The sequence below is a fragment of the Petaurus breviceps genome, unplaced genomic scaffold (assembly GCF_028583685.1).
Source record: "Petaurus breviceps papuanus isolate PSGF00001 unplaced genomic scaffold, PetGlider_PUasm1.0 90865, whole genome shotgun sequence".
NCBI lineage: Eukaryota > Metazoa > Chordata > Mammalia > Diprotodontia > Petauridae > Petaurus > Petaurus breviceps.
In genome coordinates, this window is record NW_027187367.1 from 7,918,314 (window position 1) to 7,930,336 (window position 12,023).

A 12,023-nucleotide genomic window follows, 5' to 3' on the forward strand; every position below is an offset into this window, starting at 1 on the left:
TCTCCGTCCCTCTCTCTCTCCATCTCTCACCCTTCCATCTCTGTCTCTTTTCCTCTCTCTTCCTCTTCCCCCATCTCTGCCTCTGTCTCTTCCTCTTCCTCTTCCCCCATCTCTGTCTCTTTCTCCTTTCTGTCTCCCTCTCTCGGTCCCTCTGTCTCTCTCTGTCTCCCTCCCGCCCATGTCTCTTTCCCTCTCTCTTCCTCTCCCCCATCTATCTCAGTCTTTCTTTTTGTCTGTCTTTCTCTTCCTCCCCATCTCTCTCTCTCTCTTTGTGTCTTTCTCTCCTTCCATCTCTCTGTCTCTCTTCTCCCCCATCTCTCCTCTCTTTCTATCTCTGTCTCTGTACTGGAAATTCAAAGATACACCTTGAAGAATGGTTCTCCTTTTCCTGGCAACTCGGAGAACTTAATTTTAAGCATTTATCAATCACCTCCTGTATGCACAGTGAGCCTCCACGGGGGTATTTGTGACAGGATGTGGGCAAGGAGGAATTGTTTTTGGCTTTCTTTGCATCCCCCGCACTTAGCATAGTTCCTGGTACACAGTAAGTGCTTAATAAATGTTTGCTGACTACCTGAATGACTGGATTTTGATCAGCACAGCCAAAGGGGATCCTCACACTGCAGAGGTCACCAATCCACTGATTAGTCTACCACACAGACCAACATCACATCACTGCCCATTATATACTATATGTTCCAGTCACAATGGCCACTTGTTCCTAGTACATGACTCCATCTCCCACCTCTGGATCTTTGCACGAGCTGTCCCTCCTTGCCTGGAAAGCCCTCTCTCCTCATCTCTGCTTCTTGAAATCCCTGGGTATTTTTCCATTATTTAACTCAGGTACCACCACCTACATGTGTCTTTTCTGATCTTCCTGCTTATAAGTTGTCCCTCATCCCCCAAAAGGTGACATGGTAGATAGAACACCAGGCCTGGAGTCAGGAAGACCTGAGTTCAAATTCAGCCTCAGATACTTATGAGCTGTGTGACCCTGGTCAAGTCACTTAACCTCTGTTTGCCTCAGTTTCCTCATCTGTAAAATGGGGATCATAATAGCACCTAATATTTATGAAGAATTTAACACAATGCCTGGCACATGATAGGCACTATATAAATATGTATTTATATATATATATGACGGTGGTGGTGGTGGTAGTGGTGGTAGTGGTGGTAGTAGTAGTAGTAAAATGGGGATCATAACAGCAGCTACCTCCCAGGGTTATGAGGATCAAATGAGATAATATTTGTGAAGTGCTTTAGCACAGTTCCTGGCACATAGTAGGCACTATATAAATGTTGACTAGTAGCAGAGGGAGTAGTAGTAGTAGTAAGTAATGCTTAGAAATATTAACTCATTATTATTATTATTTTTATTTTGCATTTATTTATCAGTGTACAAGTTGTTTGCTCCTAGTAGAGTGTCAGTTCCTTGAGTACAGGGACCGCTCAGAACCTAGAACAGTAGCTGGCACATAGTAGGTGCTTTATAATAATAATAACTAATAAAAGACTTGCAAAGTACTTTTTATATATTATCTCATTTGATGCTCCTTGGTACTATGGAAAGAATACTGACTCACGAGTCAGAGGACATGGGTTCAAATCCTTCCTTTGACACAACCTGTGTGACTTTGGGCAAGTCACTGTATCTCTCTGGGTTTCAGTTTCCTTCTCTACAAAAAGAGGAGGCTAAACTAGATGGCCTCAAGGTTCCTTCCAGATATGAGCCTCTTATCTTATTGATTATAAGGCCCTGTGCTGGATGCTGAGAGGGAGACAAATAATTATAGAATGGCAATGCTACTTCATAATGTAATCATGCAGTATGGTATAACAGAACTGAAAGGGAACCTAGGAGATCTTCTAGTTGAACTTCCCATTTTTCAGATGGGAAAACTGAGGCTCAGAAAAGGGCAGGGACTTGCCCAAGGTCATATGATGTCCATGAAAGAACTGCACCATAGTATCCCTGCTGCTTCCTCCTGTCCCCCAGGCAGGAGCCCCACAAACAGGAGCTGGTCTTCTTATCAGGTGAGGGAATCATTCCTCTTGGATTGCCAATTATTCTATTATCTCAGTTGACCTGAGAGCCGATGGGCTGAGCTGGTCCGGGCTATAATGAGATAATGATTGAAGATGATAGCAGGAACAGTTAACAAAGCTAATTCACTATCTATAGCATTTTACACTTTATAAAACACTTTCTTCAAAACAGATCGGCCAAGTATGCAGCACAAGTAGGATTATCCCCACCTTGAGAATCAATCAGTCAATCAACAAGCATTTACTTAGTGCTTACTATGTAAGGAACTATGCTAGGCCTTGAGAATATAAAGACAAAAGTGAATCAGCCCCTGTCCTCGAGGAGCTTATGTTTCTACGGAGGAATGCAACATGCTTAGGGGAGCGTGCAATATATAAGCACAAAGTGGTTGGGGGTGGGAGAGGCTCCAACAGATGCTGCTGGTGTCAGAAAAGGCTTCATGTAGACGGTAGCAATTAAGCCGGGCTTTGAAGGAAACTACAGATTCAAAGATGTAGAGGTGCGGGGCGGAGTGCATTCTAGGCATGAGGGAGACCACCTGTGCAAAGACATTGAGGTGAAAGATGGAATGTTGTGTGTATGAGGGAAAATAAGGCCAGTTTGGCTGGACTATGGAAAGAAGCCAGGTGGAGGAGGGCTTTAAATGGCAAACAGAAGAGTACATTTTTTATCTTAGAGGTAATAGGGAGCAACTGATGTTTTCTGAGCAGAAGAGTGACCCTAAATTCAGAAAAGTGACATGATTTGCCCATAGTCAATAAGGAGAAGACATGGGACTCAAACCCTGGCCTCCACTGTCCATTCAGTCAATCAATCAACAGCCATTACTATGTGCAGAGTACTGGGCTAGGCTCTAGGAGAGATCTAAGGTTTAGATGAGGCAAATGCCTACCTTCATGGAGCAGATACTATACATTTCCCCTCTATTCCAAGAGGACACACTATGCTTTGCACCATGCAAAGGGGAAGGAGCTCCAGAAAATCTTTCAGCCTCAGTCTGAGATCACAGAGCTCAGCAAGGAAGCTCCTCCAGGATCACCTCTCTGGTCTTTTCTCCAGAACCCTGCACACTGGTGTTGAGTATGTCATGTCCAACACTGAGAATCTGTGAGAGATGGTGACACAGGGGTGTGGAGAAGTTGCAGGACTGGGTGTAATGAGGCCTGGGTTTGAATCCTGACTCTTCTACTAACTCTATGACTTTAGGCAAGTCATTCTCCCTCCTCGGGCTTCATTTTTCCCCACAAAGGGGCTGAACTTTCTAGGCAGTCAGAAAAGTGAAGGAAACAGAGCACACAACTGAAATCAGGCCTCTGATACCAGCTGTGTGATTCTGGACAAGTCACTTAACCGATGCCTGCCTCAGTTTCCTTAACTGTAAAATGGGGACAATAGCGCCTACCTCAGTACAATGCCTGACATTTGGTGAGTACTTAATAAATGCTTTTTTTCCTCATGCACTGTTAGTTTTTTTTAATTTTTATCACAACAGAGGGAAAGAGTTCACACCAATTTGTCTAAAGAGCAGAATGAAGGACAAATGGCTTCCAGCTATGAGATGCAACAGGCTCAAGGCCTTCTTCATTTTCCTACTGACACCATTTTAATTTAAGCCTCATCACCTCTTAGCTGGCCAATTATAACGGCTTCCCAACTCTTCTCCCAGCAGCCAGACTCTCTCCTCTCTAATCCATCTTTCTCACAGCTGACAGAATAATCCTCCTAATCTACAAATGTGACTTCGTTGTTCCCCTTCTCAAAGATCTTGGGGGCTTTCTGTTGTCTACTGAAGAATGTCTGAACTCCTGGTCCTGGCATTCAAGGCCTTCCACCACCTGATTCCACCTTACTCTACTCTGTTGTGTCTTCCCCCATCACACAACAGACCCGGACTCCAGGAAAACTGAACTCTCTGTTCTCTGTTCTAAATATGCCTTACCCAAGCTTTTGCTCCCAGATGCCAGGATGCCAAAAAGGGTCTCTCTCTCTTGCCTTCCCTCCACCATCTCTGTCTCCTCTACAAGGACTGGCTCAAAGTCACCTCCTCTGTGACACTCTTCTCCTTGCCAAAGTGATCTCTGCTTCCTCCAGTTTCCCTGCTTTGCACTTGCCACATTCTAATATGGGTACAAGTAAACTCTTTAAATGAGAAGCCCCTTGAGAACAAGGTCTCTGCTGGTTTCCATCTTTGTATCCCTGATGCCAATCATAGGCAGTACTTGATACATGTTCATTAAACTGAACTGAGTTAAATTCACTTGGCACAACTTGATGGCTACCCTTCCCCAGTGCCACGAGAGCTGAGCCCCACTGGCACCACTACACACCCAGCTCCTCCTCCACCCTCTCCTGCTGCCCATTCAGGCCTGGCACAGTTAGAAATGGTCACTTTAGAGAGGACAATGAGAGAATAACCTACATTTCACCAACAGGAGAAGGAAGAAAAAACAGAAAGAAGAGAAGAAAAAGGAAGAGGAGATGGAGAAGGAAAAGGAAGAGAAGGAGAAGGAGAAAGAGGCAAAGGAGAAGGAAGAAGAGGAGGAAGAGGAAGAGGAGAAAAGGAAGAGAAAGAGGAGAAAAATACTGAAAGTACAGAGAGAGGTTCATAGACCTAAGGAAGAAGATGTACATACCTCATATTCATCCATTCCCCTCCCCCTGTTTCCAGGTGGGATTCTACCCGGCCAAATCATTTCAGATCAGATGAGTCTCCAACCTCTGCCGCTCACTTCCCAGGAAGGGGGGCTGCCTCCAGCCTTCCTCATTCACCCACCAAAAAGCTAATGTTTCCACTGCAAAGTGCTTTCCAACCGTCTCACTCTAGTCCACGGATGGGGAACCTTTTAATTGATAAAGGCTCCACTTAAGGATCTGGAAAGCCATATGTGGCCTTAAGGATGCAGGTTCCCGACCCCTGCTCTAGTCCATGGCACTGTTTATACCCTTCCCCCTCACACACCTTTTTTTTTTTTCATTCAGCTGACAGGTATTTATTAAGCACCTGCTCTCTGCTTAGCCCTGTTCCCAGGCACTGTGGGGGACACAGAAGATGACCCAGTCTCTGCCATTTCCTCTTTGAAGTAAAAATTCACAATCTATTTGAGGACATAAAATACATACCATGATAACATGCATTTCTCAAATCCTTTTCTCACATCTACCCCGTGAGGTAGGTAGTACCATAGTTCATAAGATCATAAATTTAGAACTGGAAGGGAAACCCACTAAGTCCCCCACCTCCCCTTTTACAGATGAGGAAACTGAGGCACAGAGAGGTTAAGTGACTTGCCTAGAGTCACACAACAAGTAAGCATCTGTGATAGGATCTGAATCCATATCTTTCTGACTCCAAATCCAGCACACTGCCTAGCAAATGTCATTATCATTTCCATTTACAGATAAGGAAACTAAAGAGTAAGTGACCTGCCCAAGATCACAAAAGCAGTAAATATATATCTTATATAAGATCTTATATAAAATCTTACATAAGATTTTTAATATAAAAGTGCATGCTAACAGTCATAGACTGTAAGTGCTGTAGGAGAACAGAAAAAGAGGTCTGGGAGCTTCATGGAAGAGACTGGGCTTAAAGTAGAGACCACGGGGCATTTGGAGGTGAGAACCAGGGAGGGGAGATCAAAGCATGGAGACAGTTTCCAGAGCCTATGGAACAAAAAAGATGGCTCCTGGAGCCAGTAGTACATGTGTGTGGCAGGGGCAGGAGTAGGGGAAGGCTTGGGGAGAGCAAAGTCTTCTAATGGGGAACCTGCCGCAAGTTCCCCACCCCTGTCCTATCCTCTGAATTCTCATCTGTGTGCATAGTGACTCCAGGGAACACCCTTTGGGGAGAAAGCCCAGCTGGGCAGAGACAAGCTATCTGGCATAGAACTTGGCAGCCCTAAATTATCCCATGATGGGAAAACTAAGGTAAAGTAAAGCTTCCTGTATAATATGCCTCTGTCAGGGTTCCACTCCATCTTCATTGCCCTCAGCAGGCAGGTAAGGAGGCCGAGAAGGTAAAGTGAATCAATTCTATCTGGGAATGGTCTCATTGCCGCCACTTTCTAGGGTATGAATGGGGAACCTGTGGCCTCAAGGCCCCATGTGGCCCTCTAGGTCCTCAAGTGAGACCCTTTGACTGATGTGACCCTCTAGGTCCTCAAGTACAGCCCTTTCACAGAATCTAGTCAGTCAAAGAGCCACACTTGAGGACCTAAAGGGTTACATACAGTCTCAGGGCCACAAGTTCCCCACCCCTGTCCCATGGAGTCAAATCTCTTCCCTTTCTACTCCTCATCATTGACAATCTAAGGACTCCTGGAAAGTGAGGAGAGGCTGGCTTGGAGTTTTTCTCTGAGAGGTCCTTGACTGAAGCATGGAATGTCAATGAGAAAAGCAGGACGTCTCAGAGGGGGCTGTAGAGGGGCAGGGGAGGGGGGGGTCACAGGAAGGGGGCCTTTGAAGACTGCCTTGGAATCTTGGTTCCATCACCTACTATCTGTGCAAGTCTTCTCTGGACCTCAGTTTCTCCTTCCATAAAATGGGACTCTCTATGGTCCCTAAGATGGAAATTTTGTTCTAGCTGTGATTCTCACCAACAAGGAGAAGCTGTTTGCTGGAGGTGGAAGTGGGGGAGCCTTAAGGGAAGGTAACTACTCCCTTCTAGAGTTTGTGTTAGAGAAGAGTAAATCTGGGCACAATCTGACTGAGAGGACTTTATCAGTAGAAATGAAATGAAAGAAGAGGTATTCCCATCTGCTTTGCTGCTGTCCCCTAAGGACCATGGGACTTTCCTGTCAGACTTGTAGCTGGAAACTTCCATGAGTGTCACCTCCCCCATTAGCATGTGCGATCCTTGAGAACAGGGACTGTCTTTTCTACTTGTATCCCCTGTACAATGTACAATGCTTTGCACATAGTGTGTGCTATTACCCTAGACTTGGGGAAGAATCAATCAATCAACATTGATGAAGTATTTACTATGTGCCAGGAGCTGGGTGAAGTGCTACGAACACAAAAAGAAGCAAAAAGACATGCAATGAGAGAGACGACAAGCAAGCATACATAGAGACGTAGATATAGAGATAAATACACACTCACAGAGCTAGCCATATGCTAGACAAATAGGAAATAACTAACGGAGGGAAGGCACTGGGATTAAGAGGGGATTGGGGAAGGCTTCCAACAAAAGATGGGATTGCAGATGAGACCTAAAGGAAGCTAGAGTGGTCAGTAGGTGGGCTGGAGGAGGGAGAGCGTTCCTAGCATGGAGGGCAGTCAGAGAATAGACTGGGAGGCAGAAGATTTCAAAGAGTTCAGAGGAGAGACAGGCAGAAACTCACACACTAAAATTCTACAGGAGAAGTCAGTCTAAGAGGTGTAAAAAATTTTTGAGAAGGCAATTCTGAAAACATGAAGGAAAATGATTTCGAGAAAGAAGAAAAGGTGTTCTCTAAAGAGAATAAGGTGGATGCTCAGGGTATTCACCCATATGAAGCTTCAGATAAAGAATAAAAGATATTGGATGTAAGGGCGAGTAACAGAAAATGTTTCCAAAACTGGGTCACAGACCTGTGGGAGTAGCACCAGCAGTGTTAGCACTCATCGTGAATTGAGGGGGGCGAGCAAAACTAAAGACAAAAACAACAGATTGTTTTGTTTCATTTTTAACTCCTGTGGGGAAAAGAGAGGGACCAAAGAAGGTACTGGGCCATTGCTTTTGGCAGATGGGGTGAAAATGACTGAAATAAGCAGAGATGCCTAATTCTTTTTGGCTGACATGATATTGGTCTTTTTGGAGGGTTATCAGAGGGATCAGACTTGTTCCATTTGTGCAAGATAATAACAATATTGTTAATATTATATTAAATATTATCTCTCTTTATCATCTTCTTCCTGTGTATTCTTCCATAAATGTATCTCTATTTCTGTAAATCAGCCTGTAATTCTCTCTCTCTCTCTATATATATATATATATACATATATATATTACATACACATACACACATATATCATATGTATATACATATATAATATTAGTAACAATAATGATAGCTTATATTTATTATAATAGCTGACCTCAAATAATATTAATACCCATCATTCTGGGCCTGGAATAAAAATGACCTGAGTTTAAATTTGGCCACAAACACTTACTAGCTATGTGACCCTGGGCAAGTCACCTAAATCTATTTGCCTCAGTTTCTTCACCTGCAAAATGAGTTGGAAAAGGAAATGACAAGTCATTCTAGTACCTCTGCCAAGAAAACCCCAAATGGGGTCATGGAGAGTCAGATATGCCTGAAAAGTGACTGACCAACAAACCTACCCCTCATTCTCACCTCCGGAACCAGCCTGCACACCAGACTAGGTTGAAGATCAATCTCCCTAGAAGAATGCTTAGCACATCCCACCATGGGTCAGAGGGGGGGAGACCTGAAGGACGTTAGGGTGTACTTGTTAGGGAAATAGGGTGCCTCCCACCTTGGGACACAGGGCTCATGCTCCTAGCCTTTGTCTCCTACGTCCTCTAAGACAAATCTTGGGAAGTAGGTGTGACTGCAGGGAGTTTTGGACCCTATATTCGGGGTTTATAAACTAAATCTGGACAAGGTGACAAAGGATGAGCAGATGAAGGGGAATTTCTGTGAAGAGGCAAGAACTGCAGAGGTGAGAAGCAGGTAAAAAAAAGCAGGTATTCATAACCTGGGATTGGTTATTCTCAGGTGAGGGGTGGTGCCAAAGATTTGACCCTACTGGGGAAACACATATGAACCAAACAGCATTGACATGGTTTCCTCTTTACCCAACACTTAAAAGGTTGTCGGGGAGAAGCTAGAAGCATTTCCCATAAGATCAGGGGTGAAACAAGGTATCCACTATCACTCCTCTTATTCAATCCGGTACTAGAAATGTTAGCAGTAGCAATTATAGAAGAAAAAGAAATCAAAGGAATCAAATTAGGTAAAGAAGAGACCAAGCTATCACTCTCTGCAGATGACATGATGATATACTTAGAGAATCCTAGAGAACCAAGTAAAAAACTACTTGAGAAAATAAATAAATTTGTCAAAGTTGCAGGATATAAAATAAACCTACATAAATCCTCGGCATTCCTATATATTTCCAATGAAATTCAACAGCAAGAGATAGAAAGAGAAATCCCATTTAAAGTTACTGTAGACATTATAAAAAATTTGGAAATCTACCTGCCAAAACAAACCCAAGACCTATATGAACACAACTACATGCATGTTATGGAATACTATTGTGCTATAAGAAACGAGGAGCAGATGGACTTCATATTTACCTGGAGGGGGCTTATACGAACTGATGCTGAGTGAGAAGAGTAGAACCAGGAGAAATTTGTACACAATTACAGACACAACGTATGTGTGATGACCAACTTTGATAGACTGGACCCCTCTCAGCAATGCAGTGATATAAGTCAATCCCAAAAGACTCATGATGGAGAGAAATATGTGCATCCAGAGAAAGAACTAGAAAGAACTAAGTTTATTATCCAGGTGGAAGCAAAATACCTGATCTTTTTCCTTTTCTTGTTTGGTTTTATGTCCTCTTTACCATTTTTCATTCCAGCTGATACAATCTGCCTTTATAACCTGATTAATGTATAATGTGAAAGTATTTACATATCCTATTCTTGACTATATGCCACCATGGGGGAGAGGAGGGGAGGGAGGGGGACAAAATGTGAAACTCAAGGAATTGTGGAATTGAATCTTGTAAACTAAAAGTAAACAAACAAATTAATTTTAAAAAAAGAAGGTTGTCACAGTCAGGGTTTGATGCTTAAATCAGGTAAAAGTGGTTGGCAACCAGAAGGCGTACCCTTGGTTGATGACAAAGGGATGCACAGTTTGGGTTTTAATGTTCTACTCAGACAACCCTAAGGTTTTAAAGAAGGATCTTGACAGTGAAGAGGCTGGGCCATTATGACCACCATAGAGAGTACCCCAGAGTAGGTAGGCCAAAGATCACTATACCCATTCTAATAGTATATACAGTGGTTTGCACCCATAAATCTCAACTTTGCAAAGAAGGCAAGGAGACCTATTCTCTCTTTGGCAAAAAGCTTGGGCATTATCAGGCAGCCAGCTGATATACTGGATACCTTGACCTGGACCCTGGGCAAGTCAGCTCACCTGTTTGCCTTGGTGTCTTCATCTATAAAATAAGGATAATAATTATACTTACTTCATAGGGTTGTGGGGGGGATCAAATGAGATAACAATTGTAAAGTTCTTAGCACAGTATCTGGCACATAGTAAATAGTATATAAATATTAGTTGCTATTAATAATCCCTATTATTATTGTTGTTATTAATAGCACAAGGTTATGGGGAGGATCAAATGAGGTTATAATTGTAAAATTCCCAGCACAGTACGTGGCACATACTAAACGCCGTGTGTTACAGCACCAACTCCCTACCCTACAGCCATCACACTGTCAGAAATGCACGCACCATATGCTTCATCTGGTCCAACTTCTTCAATTTGCAGATTTGGAAACTGAGGCCCAGAGAAGGACCTGGCCAAGATGACATGGTTAGTTAGTGGCAGGTCTAGGACTAGAACCTGCATTTCTCAATCCACACACATCCAGGGCTTTTCCCAACACTGCTTCTTCTGCTCCATTCAGACTACTTTACCTGGTGCCTCCAAACACACTCTGTGCAGTCTTGCCTCCCTATATTCACTCATCATTATTTCCCAACCTGGGATGCCTAGCCCCTTCGCCTCCAGCTCTCCAAATCCCACCCATCCTTTACCAAGCTTCCTGATGTCCAGGTTTCCTCCAAGGAGCCCTAAAAGATCTTGACCCTGCTCTTAATCTCTATGGTACTTACCCTCTGAACCACATAATTTAGCATTAATAATATACTTTATTAAATGGTTCTACAGTTCCCTCACGTTTTAGGAAGAACAGTTTTTATCAAGATAAACTAGTCTTGTTTTCCTGTACAGATAATAAGTTCCTTGAAGACGAGGTAATGTCTCATAGTTCTTTTGGATGTCCCACAGTCATGACCTAGGGTTACACACAGTAGTCACTTATAAAATACTCACTTTTATCTTGACACTCAAGAGAGACAGGAGAATGGAAGGGATTGTTTGGGTGAAAGGGAGACTGAGTCTCCCTTGGCTGGCAAACAAGAAGAATGAAAGCAAAATCTTGGGGGTATTCATTCAGAGAATTCAGAACTTGAGAGACCATCTAAACTAATACCCTTCATTTTATAGTGAGGCAACCTGAGCCCAAGTAACTTGTCCAAAATCCAAGATGACTAGCAGAATCAGGATTCGAATCCAGATCATTCAAACAGAGGGCTCTCTCTCTACTACGTAGATGGTGAGAGGACCCAGACAGATATCATTAAAAACAAGGTCCAGGGAATAGAGTAGATCAGTGAGGTTCCAGAAATGTGCCCCAGGCTGCTTCATTACACAGATACCATTCCATCCACCCTCCTTTCTGATTTTAACAAAACAAGGCTCTTCAGAAGCACCTTTGCCCCCCCCCCCTGCATTTCTCTGCACTCATTCTGGCTCTCAGTGCCAATCTCCTGAGGTAGGGATGGCCTCAGAGTGAAGGGGTCACCTCATGACTCACTGCAGGTCAGTGGAATCTGGGCACCTTACAGAGTTGTTAAGCCCCACAGAAGTCTCTGGTACTCCCAACATGGCATAAGGCAAGAGGAGAGGGGAGTTACAGGTAAGATAGACCAGGATTTATCTCTGGTCCCTATTCCATGGATTCCCCTAGGAAACATACAGGGGAGAAAACTATATTTCAATAAGAATGTTATTGAGAATCAATTCTGGTTCTCCTTTTCTGCTAAAGAAAAAGAAATGAATGGAAAAAGGGGATGAGAAGAAAAAACAGAGGGAAGGAAGGAAGGAAGGAAGGAAGGAAGGAAGGAAGGAAGGAAGGGAGGGAGGGAGGGAGGGA

The 12,023-nt window shown here is 43.5% G+C and overlaps 1 protein-coding gene across 1 annotated transcript in view; it reads right to left on the minus strand.

The window, feature by feature from the left end:
- The window catches only part of GRM4 (glutamate metabotropic receptor 4), a 316,120-nt gene that overhangs the window by 38,660 nt on the left and 265,437 nt on the right, over positions 1–12,023 (minus strand). The gene's annotated exons all lie outside the window — the stretch shown is intronic.